Source organism: Camellia sinensis, chromosome 11 (genome assembly GCF_055761805.1).
Source record: "Camellia sinensis isolate YWXY chromosome 11, ASM5576180v1, whole genome shotgun sequence".
Taxonomy (NCBI): Eukaryota; Viridiplantae; Streptophyta; class Magnoliopsida; order Ericales; family Theaceae; genus Camellia; species Camellia sinensis.
Genome location: NC_138971.1, coordinates 59,379,484 through 59,400,866, shown reverse-complemented (window position 1 = coordinate 59,400,866; position 21,383 = coordinate 59,379,484).

Here is a 21,383-nt window from a genome sequence, read left to right as displayed (position 1 = left end):
GTACACCATACATCTCTTATTGGGTTAATTTCAAGATAAAATTTCTGGTTCATACTATTTTCTTTTAATTTTTATTTTACATGTACTTTTCTTTTGATATTTTTTTACCAAATATATTTCTAAATCCAAGCTGCAAACATAGTGTACAACATGACAATGCAATAGTAATATTTTTTTGTGGATACCCATGGAGGATGGTATTTCGAAGGGGGTTATGTAATTATGTAAAAAGTCGTCGTTTATATTTTATAACGTATCATGAAAAATTTCATGAAAGTAATCTAAGGGTAAATGCATAACATACAATAAAATATTACAAACATAATAAACTAATTCAAGGGTGGAAAATCTTCATGAAGACTTTTCATGACATTGTTTTCATGATCGCTAACATTATTGTTATTATAATTAGTATTGTCATATTTTAGTTATTTTAATAGGTTAATTATTATAATAACTATTTTAATAAAAATTTTCCAAACTAGTTACATTTGAAGAGTTTTGAGGGATGTAGGAATGCTGTTGCGCAGGCTGCGCAGCAGCGACCGTTGTGCGGTACAATGGACCTATTTCGGGGCTCATTTTAATAATTCGAATAGTTCATATTTTAGAATACATAAAGTAGAATATGCTTGCAAAAAATTAAGATAATCGGATATCGTTTAACCATTCATCTACTCACATTTGTATCTACAAAAATATATAATAATTGTGATTTAAAGTGTTAAAATGAATACAAATGTGAGTGGATGAATACGTAAACGATATCCGATTAACTTGACTTTTTGCAGGTATGTTCTACTTGATGTATTCTAAAATGTGAATGGTTCGAATTATCAAAATGAGCTCCGAAACGGACCCATTTTGCCGCACAGCAACCGCTGTTGCATTGTCCGCGCAGCAGCATCCCCACTTCAAGTTTTGAGAGGCTACTATATAAACAATTGGCAGTGGCTTTGGTCTAGTCCAAGATCGGACTGGACCGTACTGTTGGATCCGTGAGGGCCCACCACGGGTCCCGTTTTGATAATCCGAACCGTTCAATGTGTAGAACTTATCGAGTACTATATGCCTGTAAAAAATTACGTTGATCGGATATCGATAGCTGTGTGAACAAAACAGTTTTTTATCAACTGTTAATTTTTTTTTTATACAAAACTGATTTTATCACATAGCTATTGATATCCGATCAACGTAATTTTTTACAAGCATATAGTACTCGACGAGTTCTACACATTGACGGTTCAGATTATCAAAACGGGCCCAAAAAATGGGCCCCATGGGCCGGACTGGACGGGTCCAATCTTGATCTCAACTTGAGACAACCTGGACCCTAAACAATTTGTGTATATAGATAGGTAAAATAAAGAGTAACGTTGGAATATATAAATAAAAAAGAAATAAGAAAATTGTTCAAAAATCCAATTTAGCAATTGTCCAAGGCATTAAGTTTAGTGAATATTTTTTGTTGGTGAGAGATCTACCATTTGTGAAATAGTTTGGTGAGAATTCCTTTTATTATTTTAAAGGATATTTTATTTCCAAATTTACCCCTTATCTATCTGTTGAATTTTTGTAACTATCTGTTCAAAATTTTTTTATTTGTTTAATTTTTTAACTATCTGTTCAAATATTTTTTTATCTGTTTAATTTTTTGACTATTTATTCAATTTTTTCATTATCTGTTTAAATTTATATCTATTTGTTCAATTTTTCCCTATCGGTTCAAATTTTATCTATCCAATTTTTTATCTGTACAATTTTTTTATTTTTTTAAATTTTTATAACTATCTATTTCATCATCATCATCATCATCATCACCACCACCACCACCACCATGTTCCAAAAAAAAAAAAAAAAAAAAAACACAAACACAAACACAAACACAAACAAACAAACACCACCACCACCACCAGCAATAACATCATAGATTTGGATACAAAAAACACATCAAATGCATCCAGATCTAGATTGACCAGTTTCAAATCCAAAACACAAAAAAATAAAATAAAATAAATAGATCAAAACTATATATATAATGTAATATATATATATATATATATGAACTTCCTATTCTGCAACGAAGAAAGAGACTAATTAGAATTGCAAGCTCCATTGTTGCTTTTGTGTTCTTATATATAAATGAACCCAAGCCTCATCCATCTCCATTTTAAACTCCTATTTTAACAATGAACCAAAAAATATACATATACAATGTATGTAGCACTTCATACTTCCTAGTATAATGGAATTATATTTGACTCTTTGATTATCATAGTTGAGAACCTTCTTAGTCGATATTTGAGCCTTAGTTAAGGTGTTACTGTAGACGCGCCCGCGGAGGGGGCCTTATGCTACTACAGTTCGGACTCTCGATTTTGTAGTCACGGTTCTTAATCTTGAACCAAAGAGTCCAAATCTGGCAAATCGTTTTGAGAAACAGATTTTTGAAAAGTAGTGCCAAACATGGACTGCTTTGCCAGATACAGAGTCGCCACCTAAATATTTTTTAATGGGGAAATTTAGGAAACCCTGACTCGGTGCCGAAGGCCACATGTCCGTCATCACCGGAGTTATCTCGGCTCGGGAGCTTGGGTACGATCGGGGAAGGTCAGCTATGAGCACCCCCTTTCGCCCGGTCCGAAGACCGGCCTCTACTAACCATGATATCCGATTTTGAAGACGTTATGTGTTCTTATTCAATTTATTAGCCTAGAATTACTATGTTATGCGCGCAGCAAACAAGTATAGACTAGATTGTCTAATTTGGAAATAAGCATTGCATATCCGTTTGTTTTGAAAAGCGCTTTGGAATTTGCTACTCGCAAGTAGGCTAAAATACGGATTTCAACGAGTTTTTCCAACTCAAACAATCCAACCTCCACCCACGGGCAATCAAACAGTTTATCACATAAGCGTTTAGCCGCATGGCAAGCATACTGTCATGGCAACATTCACACGCATGCGAGATGCTAAAGCGAAAATACTTACATCGTACTCCGTGCCAAAACAATCAAACTAGTTAGCAAACATGCATGTCCTAGTTCATGTCAATTGTCTAATGCAACACATACAGGATGCAGTTAGAGTAGGCTCGGCTAGTCTAATCATGGCATGTGAAAATGCGATCAATTTGATGCACGTATTCAATTTGGAATTTGAAATACAAATGCAGTTAGCGTGATGTACCGAGCCTAATGCGTATAATACAAATGCATGAATGCACGCATGCATAGCATAAGGCATGCTAAATTAAACGTGCCCTAATACTAACCATCAAAGCAGGTAAGTAAAAGGGAAGAAAGAAGCGGGGATTGGAAGACATACACCCCACTCACACACACTTATTACAGATTTGCCCTCACTCGGAGGGACCGAATAAATAATACAAATTAATTAACTACGCAAGCTAATTAATATTACAAATTGCCTAATTAATTAACAAATTAAATAAGCTAAGAAAAGCAGTAAACCGCCTCAGGGGGAGGGCCAAATGCAGCGCATGCTCGGATCTTGTTCGGAATCGCACCGCCATGCATAGTTTGCCTCTGTTTTCCTTCCTTCACTTCTCTGGAGGTTGTCAAAACCTCAGGACTGCTTCCTTGGACACTGAGGAGTGCCACCGGCTGAATGGAACTGTCACCGGCAGTGTGTTATGTCCATCGGCACAAAATGAAGCTGTCGGCAGAGAAGGGATTGCCGGTCGGCACTTAACACTGCCGGTCGGCAAAGTGTTCCTGCAGAATCTGCAATTGACAGCAACAGAGGGCAAGGCAAAGCATGACAGCACAATTCAAGGCATATATGCACCATTCATGTCCCTTATCATGTTTGTGACTCAAAGGGGCATGTGTCTCGATTCTCGGACCACCAATCACGCATTTCCATGCATGATGGCCCAAAGAGTCAAGTATGCAACTTTCATGTCAAATGAAATGCAAACCAAACACACAAATCAAGGCCCAATTCCTATCATCAAGTCAAGGAACAAGGCATGCATGCAAGATGCAATGCAACCTAGGCATGCAAGCTAAGGATGCAATCATGGCATGGCAAGGCACTTATGCAAGCATACAAGCAAACATGGGGCCATGCAAATGGATGCAAAGATGGACTTATACATGATTTAGGCAACTCTAAATAGGCCTAAAACAGTAGCCAAAGTGCTATAAAATGAGGGCTAAATGGCATGCAAACACACATGCACACAAGGACCAACACTTAGGCACAAATTGGACAACTCTCAAGCACACTTGGAAGAGGCATATCATGGACAATTAACATGCAACATAAGCTCTGAAAATGCATGAGGATGGTGTCAAACCAAGCAACAAGATAGGCTAACATTAACATGCAAAATGATCCAAGTACTTGAAGCCGGTCAAGGGGACTTGAACCATGGTTAAGCCAACCAAGCCTCACAAGGCTAAGAGGGCTTAAAATAGGTTCAAGACAGACCTAGACCATGCAAAAGGGACTCCCTAGATGGCATCTAAGGGGCTCAATTTCAAAGCATGCACTATGGCCAAAACATGGAACATACCACACATGCTTTCAAAGCATTAAAGAAGCATTCAAGGCAAACACATAGGCATGAAAATGGGACTGAAATAACACGTAGGGTGGCCCCAAATCACTAAATCAATGCAAAGATGTCATGCTATACATGCACATACTTAAGGCCAACAAGCCGGAATGCAAAGAGGCTATACTAAGCATGCCAAATCCGACCCAAACAACCATGGACAGACCTAAGACATGGCAAAATATGCACAAAATCTTCACAAGACTAAGCCTAAAACATGCTCGAACAAAGGCTAACAACCTAAGGCATATTAAGGCATAAACAAGGCATTACATGGTAGGTATGCTAAGCATGCATGGTGTACCAAAACCATCAAAAAACAGAGGCATAATATGACATATTAAGCACAAAAAACAACTAAGGCATGGTCAACATGAAGCCTAGCTAGGTGCTCTCTCAAGAGGCCAAAAATGGTCCATTTTAAGGACAACAAGGAGAGGGGGTGGCCCTCTCCTTTTGGAGACTTCAAGGCACCATCTCCACCACTGAAATCCCTCAAGATTTCAGTGGTGAAGAGGCCCAAACACCAAAGTCTCGAAGCTTGCTCAAAATAGCACAAAATGAGGCCTTTCAAGGCCTAAGAGGGGTCAAACACCCTCGAACCACAAAACACCCTTAATAAACAATCAAGAGGGCTAAAAAATAGAACTTTTTTGTATTATACACTAAGCTCAAAAACGATTTTAAGATAGCTAAAAATACAATGCAAGATTGGGGTAAAAAGGGGTAAGATTCTCACCCTTGAAGACCTCTTCAACAATGATGCTCCAATGGCCCTCCTTGGCTTGAATCCAACACCAAACACCAAAATCAGCCCCTTAGAACCTCAGGAGCCAAATGAAGGTGAAGCACTATGTGTTTGTGTGCAATAGTAAGACACAAACACACTTTAACACACACAAGAGGGAAAAAGAGAGAGATAATGTGTATCAAACCCTAACCCTAGAACTCAAACCCTAAAAATGGCTGTCTAAGCTCTCTAAAATATCTCAAGTGTCTAACCCTTGCAACAAGAGAGAGCCCCCTCCCTTTATGGAACCTCTTGTCTTGTAAAGCTTACAAGACAAGCTTCATAAGAGGGAGATCCCTCCATACACGTGTATGGAGGGGAGCAAAAGGCAAGACAGCTGTCTTAAAATATCTGCAAAAGCAGATGCACAGTAGTCGGCCGGCCAAAAATGCCATTTTGGCAAAAAAGAGTGCCGACCGGCAGCAAATAGTGCCGACCTACAACAAAATGTGCCGATCGGCAACAAATAGTGCCGATGGCAGCAAAAACCAGCCGGTGGCCTCTAGCCACTGCCGGTGGTGAGTGGGGATGCCTCACAAGGCATTCCCTGCCCCTCCAAGGCAAAACACAAGTGTTTGGTGTAAAACCAGACACTAAACAGTTGGGTTCGGAGATCCTGAGGCAAGGCGCGCTAGCCGAGGCCTCCGGGAACTCCAAACGAACACAAACATGGATAATCACCGAGTGTTCAAACGGTGACGTCCAAGTCTTGAGGACGGTCAAAAATGGGATGTCTACAGTTGCCCCTCTTTGACAGAACTCGAAAGTCATAACAATGACGGGAGTGAATGTCAAAGCCCAGAGACGACCCATTTTTGACAAGGCCGAAGACTCAGACAAACATGCAAGACAAACAAGGTATGCGCCCGAAGGCAGGGGCAAAATACAAGACAATGCACAGAGCCGGACATAACTTATGATCATGCAAAGAAAGCTGTAATGAAGCAAACATGCGATAGTTTTAAGCTAGCATACACCAAACTACACTACAATGCAGAAAGGATGTAAGAGAATTATGTAATTCTCAATACGTCTCGTTCGGAGGATACAATACCTGTGCGGCTCGTCTGGTTGCACCAGCCTCAAATGAACCGTACATACAATATCGTGCCTGAAAAGAAAACAAACTTAACAGGTACAATATCATTAGCAACATGCATGACAATGCAAGAATGGATGCAAAATGATATGCAATATATACACAACAATGTATAAACAATGCAAATGAAGATGCAATGTAATTGAAATAATGCAAATTATATGCAAAGCAATTGAATCACGATCCAATCACGAGTGGTTTGAGACCACACCTATGTCAAATAGATTGATGGAGGTAACAAGTCTGTCTACCATAGAACGGTCAACTGAACTATGAGCATTGTAGACAGACACAAGAACAAGTATTGGGGGGGATTGACATAAGTGGGGAAACAACCCGCTGGAGAAAGGACAATAATCCTAATGCCGGATGCAAAAATTACACTACAATGTAATATATAAATGAAAATGCTGGGGAGGGGGTAATGGATATGGCACGCGGGGCAAACCAAATCTTGCCTAGGCAAAGCATGTACGCATACAAGCCACGTCTAACATAGAACGGTCCACTGAACTATGCTTCGACACGAGAAGTATGGGCACATACCAGACCAAGCTCAATCATGGAAAGGCGCAAGCCATAGATGGAAGGTGATGCAATGAATGCATGCAAACTACAATGCAATGGATATGGCACGCGGGCCAAACCAAATCTTGCCTAGGAAAGGCATGTACGCATACGAGCCATGTCTAACACAGAAAAGGTGCCGCAACCCTCAAACCAACATACCAGCGTGGAATAGGCGCGCACACATGCAGAATTGTGCTTTAACGTGAAAAGTAAGGGCACATACCAGACCAAGCTCAACATGGAAAGGCGCGAGCCATAGATGGAAGGTGATGCAATGAATGCATGCAAACTACGATGCAATATTTACAAATATGCAATGGAATGGATATTTACAAAATGCAGTATGATGCGATCTACTGGGAAAATGCAATGGATGCATGCAAGCTACAATGGAAATGCATGACAATGCACTATGATGCAATGACTATGACTGCAACTTTCCCTATCTTACCAAGAGGGCGATATACTAGGTTGGTTTAGTATCCAGAACTGAGGCGCCGACATGCTGCCTCAATCTATGGGGCTTCCATACAGATTTCAAGCCGAGGATACACCCCTGGGTATTTAAACCAGACTTTAGTCTCGGAACTCCCGAACCTTTACGTTCTAGGCGTTAGCCGTTCGAACTCTAGTTTCCACCATCCCAGTTGGTCTTCTAGGAACTCATCGCAAACATAGGCAGGTGGCTTTACCAGACCACCGAAAGTCGTTCGGGCACGACAAACACCAAAGGAATTGCACCTTCAGAGGATTTAGGGTCTCCTAGACCGGGATGCAAAATGTATGCATGACAATGCACCGAAGGTTTCGCACCTCCAAAGGATTTAAGGTCTCGTAGACCTTGCGTGTTTAAGGTCTCGCCAGACCAAGCGTGTTTAAGGTCTCACCAGACCGGGCGTGTTTAAGGTCTCGCCAGACCGGGTAATATGCATGACAATGCAAGAATGAGGCACGCATGCTAATGCTAACGTCGACACACAAGCCAACGAAAATGTGACACGCATGCCAATGAAAATGAGACACGCATGCCGATGAAGAAGATGGGGCACATGTGCCAATGCAAATGAGGCATGATGCAAGATGATACAAATGAGACACGCGTGCCTCATAAGATGCAAAATGATACAAGTGTGACACGCATGCCACACGGAATGCAAAATGAAACAAATGAGACACACATGCCTCATAAGATGAAAAAATGATACAAGTGTGACACGCATGCCACACGGAATGCAAAATGAAACAAATGAGACATGCGTGCCTCATAAGATGCAAAAATGATACAAGTGTGACACGCATGCCACACGGAATGCAAAATGAAACAAATGAGACACGCTTGCCTCATAAGATGCAAAAATGATACAAGTGCGACACACATGCCACACGGAATGCAAAATTTTGAAAATTGGGCTTATACGCTACGCGAAGCCGGTTCATATTCAAAACAATGCAATGTACTAACAAGTACAAGTGAGGTGCGCAAGATAGCGCGAGAGGATACATGCAAGATGCAAGTAAGGTGCACAAAACAGTGCGATGCGGTGCGCAAAATAGCGCGAGTGATTTGAAATGCACAAAACAGTGCGATGCGCTAAACAGCGCGAGTGATTTGCAGTGCACAAAACAGTGCGACTGAGGTGCGCAAAATAGCGCGAGGGATTTGCAGTGTACAAAACAGTGCGATGCGCTAAACAGCGCGAGTGATTTGAAATGCACAAAACAGTGCGATGCGCTAAACAGCGCGATTGATTTTGAAATGCACAAAACAGTGCGATGCACAAAACAGCGTGAGTGATTTGAAATGCACAAAACAGTGCGATGCGCAAAACAGCGCGAGTGATTTGAAATGCACAAAACAGTGCGATGCGCTAAACAGCGCGAGTGATTTGAAATGCACAAAACAGTGCGATTGAGGTGCGCAAAATAGCGCGAGGGATTTGCAGTGCACAAAACAGTGCGATGCGCTAAACAGCGCGAGTGATTTGAAATGCACAAAACAGTGCGATGCGCAAAACAGCGCGAGTGATTTTGAAATGCACAAAACAGTGCGATGCGCAAAACAGCGCGAGTGATTTGAAATGCACAAAACAGTACGATGCGCTAAACAGCGCGAGTGATTTGAAATGCACAAAACAGTGCGATGCGCAAAACAGCGCGAGTGATTTTGAAATGCACAAAACAGTGCGATGCGCAAAACAGCGGGAGTGATTTGAAATGCACAAAACAGTGCGATGCGCTAAACAGCGCGAGTGATTTGAAATGCACAAAACAGTGCGATGCGCAAAACAGCGCGAGTGATTTGAAATGCACAAAACAGTGCGATTGAGGTACAAAGTGTAAATGCACAAGATAGTGCGAGTGAATGCATGTTCTATGCAAACGAGGCGCACAGGCCGATGAAAATGACACAAAATGAAACATGCATGCCCCATAGGATGCCAAATGATATAAATGAGACACGCATGCCTCACAAGATGCAAAATGATGCTCAGTGTGACACGTATGCCACACGGAATGTAAAACGATGCTAAGTGTGACACGCATGCCACACGAAATGTAAAATGATGCCAAGTGTGACACGCGTGCCACACGGAATGTAAATAGACTTAAATGCGCAACAACGCACGTGTTTCGGAATGCATGACAATGCACGGAATAAAAATGCAATGACAATGCATGAGAGTTGTGCATGACAATGCAAGGGGTGCGTGTTACAACGCATGTAGTATGTGCATAACAATGCGAATGTGAGGCGCATGACAGCGCGATGTAATGCACCGAAGTAGTGCGATGAACGCGTGCAACGCACATGGGGCAACTTTTGAATTTAAAAGGATACAAAAAGGATACACCTTGCACGAATTCGAGTGCCACGCACAGAAGACACGACCCGAGGTCACAACGGAGGCCGGTTGAGCGTCGGAGATGCACTTTCTTGCACTTTCTTGAGCTATGAAGACCAAAAACTACTCATATGGCCTAAACAAGGCTGTAGGAACACCGCCGGCCAGGAGAGGAGGCCACTGGCTGTCCACCGGCTGAATAATAAATCCATCGGCACAATATTATGCCGGCCGGCACAAAACATTGCCGACCGGCAAAAAGTTGCTGAGTCGGGGCAGTTTCGAGATTTCACTTTGGGTGTTTTAAAATAGGGTTTCAAACCCTATTTTCTCATTTCCACCACCGCCGAAAACTCACACTCTCTCTCTAGAGCGTTTTTCTCTCATTTTTCGCCCGTTTCTTCGCGTTCTACGCCCGTTTCGTCATTGGATTCGCGATTTCCTTCGCGTTTTGGACATTTTCAACCAAACAAAACTTTGTTTCGGTGCCTCGTTTGGCGTTCCCGCCTTTTTGGAGTTTGTTCCCCTTGCTTTTCTCTTGATTTCCGTGCCCTTTCACATCCCGGCCTTTCCGGTCGTTTTCGGCCTTCCCGGGAGTTGACTTTTCGGTTGACACTTCGTATTCTAGCCCGGTTTTCCTTCCTCCGGCTATTTTCTCATTATTCTCGACATGGCGGACGACATTCCACGCGGCGGGACTCCCCCGGACCACGAGATGGATCCCGAGGTCGAGCTTCTACCTTTGCGCGAGCGCCCGTTCGACCCGGCGACCTACCGGCCGGCGATCTATGTTCTGCCCCCCGACGGACTCCGCCAGTTTCGGAGCTTCGAGAGGCACGTGCCACCCGAGCTATTGCTGCGCAAGCCTACCTCCCACCTTTCATTCGGCGCTTCTGAGGTAATTCTCTGTCTTCTGCTTTACTTTCCGCAATGTAGGATACAAAACTGCCGTAGCTAGTTGTACTCTTTAACTGCTGAAATCTGATATACCGTAGACTGTAGTTGACTGTAAACATACATACAACTGACATCTGTTTGAGCTTGGCACATGCACACACACACTACACTAACCCCGAATCACTCAAACACACGGTGCACACTGTTTTTCACTGCAAACACACCGATACCCGGTATTTGTCTGAATCTGTTAAATTTGCACGCATGCTATATCTGTTCTGAACCCCCCCAAACATGTTGACGCATCACACACTGTAGTTCACTGTAAGCACACCAGCACCCGGTATTTGTCAAAATCTGTCAAACTTGCACGCATGCTACATCTGCACTGAACCACCCGAACAGGCTGACGCATCACACGCTGTAGTTCACTGTAAGCACACCGGTACCCGGTACTTGTCAAAATCTGTCAAACTTGCACGCATGCTGTATCTGTATGCTTTTCAAAAATGCATTTTGAATGTTGCCTTGCAATTGTTATTTTCTGTTTACAGGAGGATTCCCATACCATCCGCGGGTATGGGAACACTGGCGCTCGGGAGTGGTACGATGAGCTCCCTGACGCGGTCCGACGCATAGTGGACCGGGCGGGCTTCGGCACCTTCTGCCGAGGACTCTCCAGGCTTTCCACATGCAGACCTCTCCTTGCCGCTCTGGCGGAGAGGTGGTGGGACACCACCGATTCGTTTCACTTTTCCACAGCAGGGGACATGACGATGACCCCTTACGATTTCTCGATGCTCACAGGCATCGGGGTAGGGGGTGATCCGATCCCCTTTGACATAGACATGGATGAGTGGACTGCCGCTCAGGTCCATCTGCTGGGGGAGGCCCCACTTCTCGCTCGCCCAGGTTTTGTGCGGTACTCCTGGTTTGAGGTGCAGTTTAGGGTCCAGCCCACTCTCGGTGATGCAGATCCGATGACTCCAGAGGCGGAGGAGAGGTACGCCTGCGGCTTCCTCATGTTCTTATTCGGGACGACCATCTTTGCCGACCGGGCGAACACCGTGCCTCTCTGTCTTCTCAGCGCACTGGTGGACGTCCGGGACATTTTGCATTACGACTGGGGTGGCGCCGCTCTGGCCATTCTCTACGGGTACATGAGCTCGGCTTCGCGCGGCAGCGGCCAGTTGCTCGGAGGCTACTGGCGGGCTTGGGAGGTACATTTCTTCTCCGCTTTTCATTTCTGTCCGATATTTTCTGTACTCTGTACACTGCACACACTGTAGTCTGCTCTATACTTGCTGTATACTGTACACACGGCACACACATACGCTCTGCTTTACAATGACTGTACACTGCTCACACTGTACACTGTACACAATACACTGCACAACACACGGCTCTGCCATTTCTGCTTTATTCTGTATTCTGCTTTATCTGATAAATGCACTGGTATTTACCTTGCAGTTGTGGGTTTACGCCTACTTTCCTAGGCTTGCCCCCGTACCAGTCACAGAGACCCCTCTGGTTGTCCCCTTTTCACGCCGCTTTGACGGGAGATGCACCCGGCGGCCGCGAGAGACATTCGGCTTTTTCCGCCGATACTTCGACACCATCACCCCCGCGGAGGTATGTTTTACTTGCAGTTTATTTAAGCTTCGCCTTTCCCACTGCATATTTTAATAACAGTAGATAACAAACTGTCTGTCACTTTCAGATCACTTGGCGGCCGTGGGCTCTGTTGCCGGCGGCGACGCGGGATCGGTTTGCAGGTGCTGAGGAGACCTCGCGTTTTCGGATCTTGTTGGAGGGCCCGGTCTGTCGGGCTTGGTACCTGGGTGAGCGTTTCCTACGCCAGACCCTGGGGTTACCTGAGCAGATAGTCCCGGTTCACCCTCCTGCGGATATGAGGGAGACCGAGAGGCTCACCACCGAGCAGATGGACGACTACACCATTGGCTGGGAGGAGGCCCGCTTCAGAGGTATCGGCGACTATCGGGAGTACGTGCAGACGTACCTGATGCGACCTCTGAGCGGCGGCCGTAGAGCGGAGGGAGCCGGGCCCGTGGCGCCAGCGGTTGGGACGGGAACGAGAGCTGGGGCAGGAGCTTCGAGGAAGGCCCGAGTCCGTGGCAGGGGCGGAGTCCAGGGAGGACGGGGGACTGGCTGGCCCGCTCTACCTGCTGCACTGACTTTCCGAGGGCAGGGTGGGGCGACCTATCAGATCCCCTTCGCCCCTCCGCCAGCTGATCATGAGTTCATCGATGTCCCCGACTTACCTCCGGTATGTATTACTGTATTTCTGTACAGCCACTTCATTTCGGTTTATTTGATATTCCACAGAATATTGATGCATCTGGTACTTTTGCAGGCTTCTTCTGAGTACACCCGTCAGTCATTGGCGATGAATGCCTCGATGATGGGGATGCTTCAGCGGACTTTTGACCTCCTGGCCCTCTACAGCATTCCGGTACGTTCTTCTGACATTGGCCTCAAACCATTCATACACTGCTTCACATAATCTGATGCATAGCACAACACCTGATACACGTCTCACTGTATCTGATACACTGCATACACTGCATTCTGCACCGTACTCTGCGATGATAAACTGCTCACGGCATTCACACTGTACTTATGCACTGCATTCTGCACCGATAAACTGCTCACGGCATTCTCACACTGTACTCATACACTGCATTCTGCACTGATAAACTACTCACGGCATTCTCACACTGTACTCATACACTGCATTCTGCACTGATAGACTGCTCACGACATTCATACATTGTACTCTGCATTGCATTCTGCACTGATAAACTGTCTATAGTATACTGATGCATTTCCCTTTTATGTACTTTTTCAGCCTCCTTTCCAGATTCCCATGGCAGGAGGTGCTCCAGCTGAACCTTCCGTCCCTGCTCGAGGGAGAGATGAGGAGGGCCGAGTATTCCCCTACTCCAAGGCGGGGCGCACTCATGCCGGGAGTAGCTCGCGAGCTCCAGTCCCGGATGATGATGATGACGAGGAGTCAGAGGCGGAGGCAGAGGCGGAGTCCGAGTCATCGGAGGAGGAGACCGGAGGCGGTTCTAGCTCGGGCTCTGACGACGATGCTGATGATGCTCCTGGACCCTCGTCCAGGAAGAGGACCAGGACAGACTGATGGCCCTTGGGGTCGCTTGACATAGATTTTTGTTGTTTTTCTTCTTTCTCGTACCTTTTTTTTTTTTGATAGTCAGGATACTTTGTACTGCCGCAGGCAGATTTTGTTTTCCTCAAAACTTTGTACTTGAAAAAGATTATGAAATGAATAGATTTTTGCTTAAAAAGTGTTATATTTACATATCTCATGCATTGCATCGCAATCCATCATGTTACACCTCAATGTAGATGAAATTGATCAGTTGTCTGAAAATTGAGCACTTGCACTGTAATAATCAGATAATTAAACAGCCAACAGCAAAATAACCCAAGCAACCCACTGCCTGATTCTGGACACACAGCCCTGGCTCTACTGGGGATTAATCTGCATACAGCCCACATCACAGCATTCGGTTCATTCTGCACACAGCAAACTTGAGTGAACGGCCCAATCTGACAAGACGGAGCTCAAAGATGGAACCGGTTGGAGTTGAAACATGCTCCAATATAGAGAATGGCACAGCATTCCGAGTGTAAGTGATTTTTGAAATCGAATGAGGGTTTTTCAACCGGGGTATCGAGCCTACCACTGGACACAGCGGGGAGGACTCGAACAAAAAGGTACACGACCTAAACACAACGAGACACGCTCGAAAAAGACCTAAAACAAAGGTTGAGATAAACAAAACAAAAGACACGACATACAGACGCGTTACCGAAGATGGGGGACCTCGGACCACGAGGAGCCAGTTCAATCTGGGTATTGTTTCCCACCCCCTTCTGATTTGTGATTCTCACATCCCTCGGCTCTCAAGCTCGGATTTTCTCTCAAAACCCTTTTCCTCACTTTTCTCTCAACTCACACCTCTCTATTCTTCATTCTCTCATTTTTATCCCTCCCCGGGGTGTTTGATGAATGAATAGGAAGTTGCGGGTTCATGCTCAACACCGTTAGCTCACGGCTATTTCTTCTGGCGGGTAGAGCCCTCTTCTGGCAAGTACGTCGATGACCGGGGGGGGGGGGACAGAACGCCTGGCTCAACTGTGCCCCTAGTTCATCGTTTTAACCATTCTTTGTTTTTGCTTTCTACTAAAACAGAGTTTGATCAAAATGAGAGTCGGATTAACGTACTTTTTCGATTTTTGATTTGAAAATCATGCAAGTCAGGCTGTAAGCACTGAAAATTTTCCTTTTTGAGTCCAAGACAATGGTCCAGTTTTGGAAAATGGGATAGTTTTCGAGAAAATAGTCAACCTCAGTAAAAATTTTCAAAAACTATTTTTCAAATAGTCAATGCTTAACGAGCATGGAACTTACTCTTTGAGATGCGCAACCTCGGATCGGAGGCAATGGAAAATTGCCCCTGGTTTAAAGGGGGTGGAAGGCAACGGAAAGTTGCCCCTGGTTTGAATGGCGGCTCACGACGACTCGTGGCAACGGAAAGTTGCCCCTTGTTTGGATGGTGCTGCAGCAGTCCGCAAACAGTCTTCATTGGCGGTGGTCGAGCTCTTGGACACAGCGATGACGAAGATGGTTACAACAAATATATGGACACAATCACCTTGGAAGGTGTTGGCGACTAGACTTTGGGATGAAGTCGAAACCATTGCATGGACCAAGACGCTATGAAAGCGTTGGGGGCTGGACTTCATGATGAAGTTGCCTACGTATCCCAAACATGGGAATCAAGCCTCACGTAGTTCCGGTTAAGGTACACTCGGGTATTTTAACCTTCATTTTTCAGGCTCTAATTTTTGCCAAGGTGCCCGATGCGGGTTTTCGACCTTGCGAGCTTTTCTTTTCTCTTCTTTTTTGAATTTTTCTTCTTTTTATTTTTTTTGCATTTTCCTTTTCTTTTCTTTTTTTGTTTTTTTTTGTATTTTCGCTTTTTGCTTTTTTGTATTTTTCTCTTGCTCTAACTTTTGCCTGGGTCGCCCTTCCGGGTTTTCAACCCAGCGAGCCTCTCAAGGGTAAAAGTGTAACAAGTCCATGCCAAATGGTTTTTGAAGTTGAAGCCTCTCTGTGTCTAGGAGAACGGCTGTTGCAATGATTTGTGGGAGAATCCATCGTGGCTGCTCCACGAGCTTCTTCTGGTGAGATCTACTCGTTTTGATTCGGCTTTGATGCCTCCTGCTCGAGGGCTGCTTCTGATCTGGCCATGCGGGCCTTACATGACGTTTGACCGTTGAACTTTCTGAATGTTCTGAACGGGTTCAAAGTCGGAAAACGAACGGGTTGAATCTTGAGGCTGAGATCGATCCTAGGCTGCGCAATCTCAAGAGTGATTCCACACAAGTCTTCACAGGGCCACGTAAAACATTTGTTTTCGAAAGTTTTTAGGAAAGTGACAAATCGCTCGCGCCGAAGATAGTGTGGAACCAATCTGGATCAAGCCAGGATCCTTCTCAGTACTCACGCCGACAAGCATGATTTCATTCATTAAAAGGCTTAGCACGCCTCTCTTTCTCTCAAAATGATCAAAATTTTGCAAAACCCAAGGAATTCCTTCCTCTTCGTTTTCATCACCGCAGTGTTCAAAAGGTTTTTTTTTTTTTTTTGAAAAACTTAGGTTAATGCAATGAGTTTGGCGCGCAGGAGAGCAGGCGAGATGTACTGTTAGCCCAATCAAATTCTCTGGCACTTATGCTGAAAGCAAGCATGAAAGTGAGATAGCAACAGCTGTTTCATTCGGATTTGTTGGTGCAACTGGCCCCTCGGCAGAAACAGACTCAAAACAAAAATAGATAATTACAAGACAAAACGGTGTTCGAGGCAACAACCCCAGAATCACCTGGTGTTATATACAAAGGGGACTGACTCGCTACAACAAGATAGACCTTTAAGCAAAAAGACTGACTCAAGACAAAGAGACAGACTCAAAACAAAAGACTGACTCGATACCCAAGCCAGGATTTACAAAGCTAGCGTTCATAGCCACTCAAAAATGCGTGCCAGACGCTACATTCAAAATACATCCAGATGCCGCCCGCAGGTGGTTTACTTTCTGATTACATACTTGCAGTATCCTCAAAGTCCAACAGCTCGGTGGTAACAGACTTCGCTGAGGTGGGTGGGAGGATAACCTCATTGTCAATCAAATCTTGCACCTCATGACGGAGGCGGAAGCAATTGTCGGTAGCATGGCCTGCTTGCTGGTGGTACGCACAGTACTGAGCAGCATCATGCGTAGCGGGGAGATTCTTCGGGAGAGGCCGAGGCTCCAAGGGCTTAAGGTGCCCTCTCTCGGCAAGGATCTGAAGTGCCTTGGACAAAGGCATGTAGAGAGCATGAAAGGTCCTGCGCCCCCGGGGCAGGTACATTGGGGTCTGAGCGCTCTTACTAGCTGCATAAGCGAAAGGGTCGGCAGGCGCCACTTTAGCTTTCTGATCTTTCCCGGGTGCAGGGGCGGGAATAGGAGGAACTGCCTTGGCATGACGGGGCCTATCCCGATTTTCTGACTGACTTGAACTACCCTCAGGTGGAGTGGGGAAAGCATCCTCCACATTCTTTGCCACAACTGCGGATATCTGTTGCTTGTTCATCCCCCCGGCTTTCAAGGCCGCGACTGCCCACAGCAGTTGTTCAATAGGATCGGCATCTGCCTTCATTTTGTCTTTTCCTCCGGCCTCAGCCTGGTCAAGGGTTTGGGTTGCTACTTCAGAGCGAAGCCCAGTTGTTGCTAACATGTCGTGGCTGTAGCTGGAAGCCATCTCTGGCTGGCTGAGCTCTATCACAATCCGTCCCAGCAGCGGAGGCTCCTGTGGTATGAAATTCCCGGCATACGGTGCCACTGGGGGTGAAGCTGACATTCCGTAGGCGAGATCCGCCACAGACCTCTGGAGATCACCTATCATCCCCATCAGTTCGAATGTAGTAGGCTCGCGAGCCTGATATAACTGGGGTGCCCAGACCGGGTGCACAACAGGCGACCTGGGTGGATGTGACACATCAGTGTTGGCCTCACTTTGCAGAGTGATCCCCTGCTCCAATGCAGCCGTCATAACTACGATCTCTTCTGAATTCTGCGTCATCATAAGCCCTGCCTTGGCGAGGGAGAACACTGGCTATTCTGTACCGGCTCTGGACACTCTGAACTGAAAGGAGAAACAAACAACATTTCAACCCAAACAGATCAAACACAGGTGTAGCTGAACAACTGTACTCTACTGCTGATCACTGTTCCCAGAAATCACTGTTCCCAAAAACTGAACCCGATACCCGCAGATAACTGATTCTCATAACTGATACTGATACTGGCGCCCTCAGGTTTGATACTCAAACTTGCAAACTGATATATACTTTCCCTGTAGAAATACATTCTAAAAGCATATAGCAAGTAAAGAGAACCAAAACACCTCTATGTTGGGGTAGGGTTTCCCTGTCCTATTTTGTCAGGAGCTAGGGTTTCACTACGCACGCAGCGGTTCTCAAACAACCTAACATCGGGTAAGCAGCCTGTCCTAATTTGGAATGGTCACTATGGATCCGAAAATGTACTAGGTCGAGTAGTCAAAAAGGGTGCCCCGGTAAAACCGGGGTTTGTATTCCCATACTGTTAGAGCCCATAGCCGGTCAGCCTTATGGTCATGCCTTGACAAGACAAGCCTCCGGCAAACCGTTCAGGAATGGCAGATGGCAAACACGGTGTCCTAGGCGCACCAATGCACATGCAATGCAAAGAAACACATAAGTGAAATCAAAACAGGGTATCACGAGTTCGAGTCAAGCTCTCTAAATTCCCCAGTAGAGTCGCCAGAAACTGTAGACGCGCCCGCGGAGGGGGCCTTATGCTACTACAGTTCGGACTCTCGATTTTGTAGTCACGGTTCTTAATCTTGAACCAAAGAGTCCAAATCTGGCAAATCGTTTTGAGAAACAGATTTTTGAAAAGTAGTGCCAAACATGGACTGCTTTGCTAGATACAGAGTCGCCACCTAAATATTTTTTAATGGGGAAATTTAGGAAACCCTGACTCGGTGCCGAAGGCCACATGTCCGTCATCACCGGAGTTGTCTCGGCTCGGGAGCTTGGGTACGACCGGGGAAGGTCAGCTATGAGCACCCCCTTTCGCCCGGTCCGAAGACCGGCCTCTACTAACCATGATATCCGATTTTGAAGACGTTATGTGTTCTTATTCAATTTATTAGCCTAGAATTACTATGTTATGCGCGCAGCAAACAAGTATAGACTAGATTGTCTAATTTGGAAATAAGCATTGCATATCCGTTTGTTTTGAAAAGCGCTTTGGAATTTGCTACTCGCAAGTAGGCTAAAATACGGATTTCAACGAGTTTTTCCAACTCAAACAATCCAACCTCCACCCACGGGCAATCAAACAGTTTATCACATAAGCGTTTAGCCGCATGGCAAGCATACTGTCATGGCAACATTCACACGCATGCGAGATGCTAAAGCGAAAATACTTACATCGTACTCCGTGCCAAAACAATCAAACTAGTTAGCAAACATGCATGTCCTAGTTCATGTCAATTGTCTAATGCAACACATACAGGATGCAGTTAGAGTAGGCTCGGCTAGTCTAATCATGGCATGTGAAAATGCGATCAATTTGATGCACGTATTCAATTTGGAATTTGAAATACAAATGCAGTTAGCGTGATGTACCGAGCCTAATGCGTATAATACAAATGCATGAATGCACGCATGCATAGCATAAGGCATGCTAAATTAAACGTGCCCTAATACTAACCATCAAAGCAGGTAAGTAAAAGGGAAGAAAGAAGCGGGGATTGGAAGACATACACCCCACTCACACACACTTATTACAGATTTGCCCTCACTCGGAGGGACCGAATAAATAATACAAATTAATTAACTACGCAAGCTAATTAATATTACAAATTGCCTAATTAATTAACAAATTAAATAAGCTAAGAAAAGCAGTAAACCGCCTCAGGGGGAGGGCCAAATGCAGCGCATGCTCGGATCTTGTTCGGAATCGCACCGCCATGCATAGTTTGCCTCTGTTTTCCTTCCTTCACTCCTCTGGAGGTTGTCAAAACCTCAGGACTGCTTCCTTGGACACTGAGGAGTGCCACCGGCTGAATGGAACTGTCACCGGCAGTGTGTTATGTCCATCGGCACAAAATGAAGCTGTCGGCAGAGAAGGGATTGCCGGTCGGCACTTAACACTGCCGGTCGGCAAAGTGTTCCTGCAGAATCTGCAATTGACAGCAACAGAGGGCAAGGCAAAGCATGACAGCACAATTCAAGGCATATATGCACCATTCATGTCCCTTATCATGTTTGTGACTCAAAGGGGCATGTGTCTCGATTCTCGGACCACCAATCACGCATTTCCATGCATGATGGCCCAAAGAGTCAAGTATGCAACTTTCATGTCAAATGAAATGCAAACCAAACACACAAATCAAGGCCCAATTCCTATCATCAAGTCAAGGAACAAGGCATGCATGCAAGATGCAATGCAACCTAGGCATGCAAGCTAAGGATGCAATCATGGCATGGCAAGGCACTTATGCAAGCATACAAGCAAACATGGGGCCATGCAAATGGATGCAAAGATGGACTTATACATGATTTAGGCAACTCTAAATAGGCCTAAAACAGTAGCCAAAGTGCTATAAAATGAGGGCTAAATGGCATGCAAACACACATGCACACAAGGACCAACACTTAGGCACAAATTGGACAACTCTCAAGCACACTTGGAAGAGGCATATCATGGACAATTAACATGCAACATAAGCTCTGAAAATGCATGAGGATGGTGTCAAACCAAGCAACAAGATAGGCTAACATTAACATGCAAAATGATCCAAGTACTTGAAGCCGGTCAAGGGGACTTGAACCATGGTTAAGCCAACCAAGCCTCACAAGGCTAAGAGGGCTTAAAATAGGTTCAAGACAGACCTAGACCATGCAAAAGGGACTCCCTAGATGGCATCTAAGGGGCTCAATTTCAAAGCATGCACTATGGCCAAAACATGGAACATACCACACATGCTTTCAAAGCATTAAAGAAGCATTCAAGGCAAACACATAGGCATGAAAATGGGACTGAAATAACACGTAGGGTGGCCCCAAATCACTAAATCAATGCAAAGATGTCATGCTATACATGCACATACTTAAGGCCAACAAGCCGGAATGCAAAGAGGCTATACTAAGCATGCCAAATCCGACCCAAACAACCATGGACAGACCTAAGACATGGCAAAATATGCACAAAATCTTCACAAGACTAAGCCTAAAACATGCTCGAACAAAGGCTAACAACCTAAGGCATATTAAGGCATAAACAAGGCATTACATGGTAGGTATGCTATGCATGCATGGTGTACCAAAACCATCAAAAAACAGAGGCATAATATGACATATTAAGCACAAAAAACAACTAAGGCATGGTCAACATGAAGCCTAGCTAGGTGCTCTCTCAAGAGGCCAAAAATGGTCCATTTTAAGGACAAGGA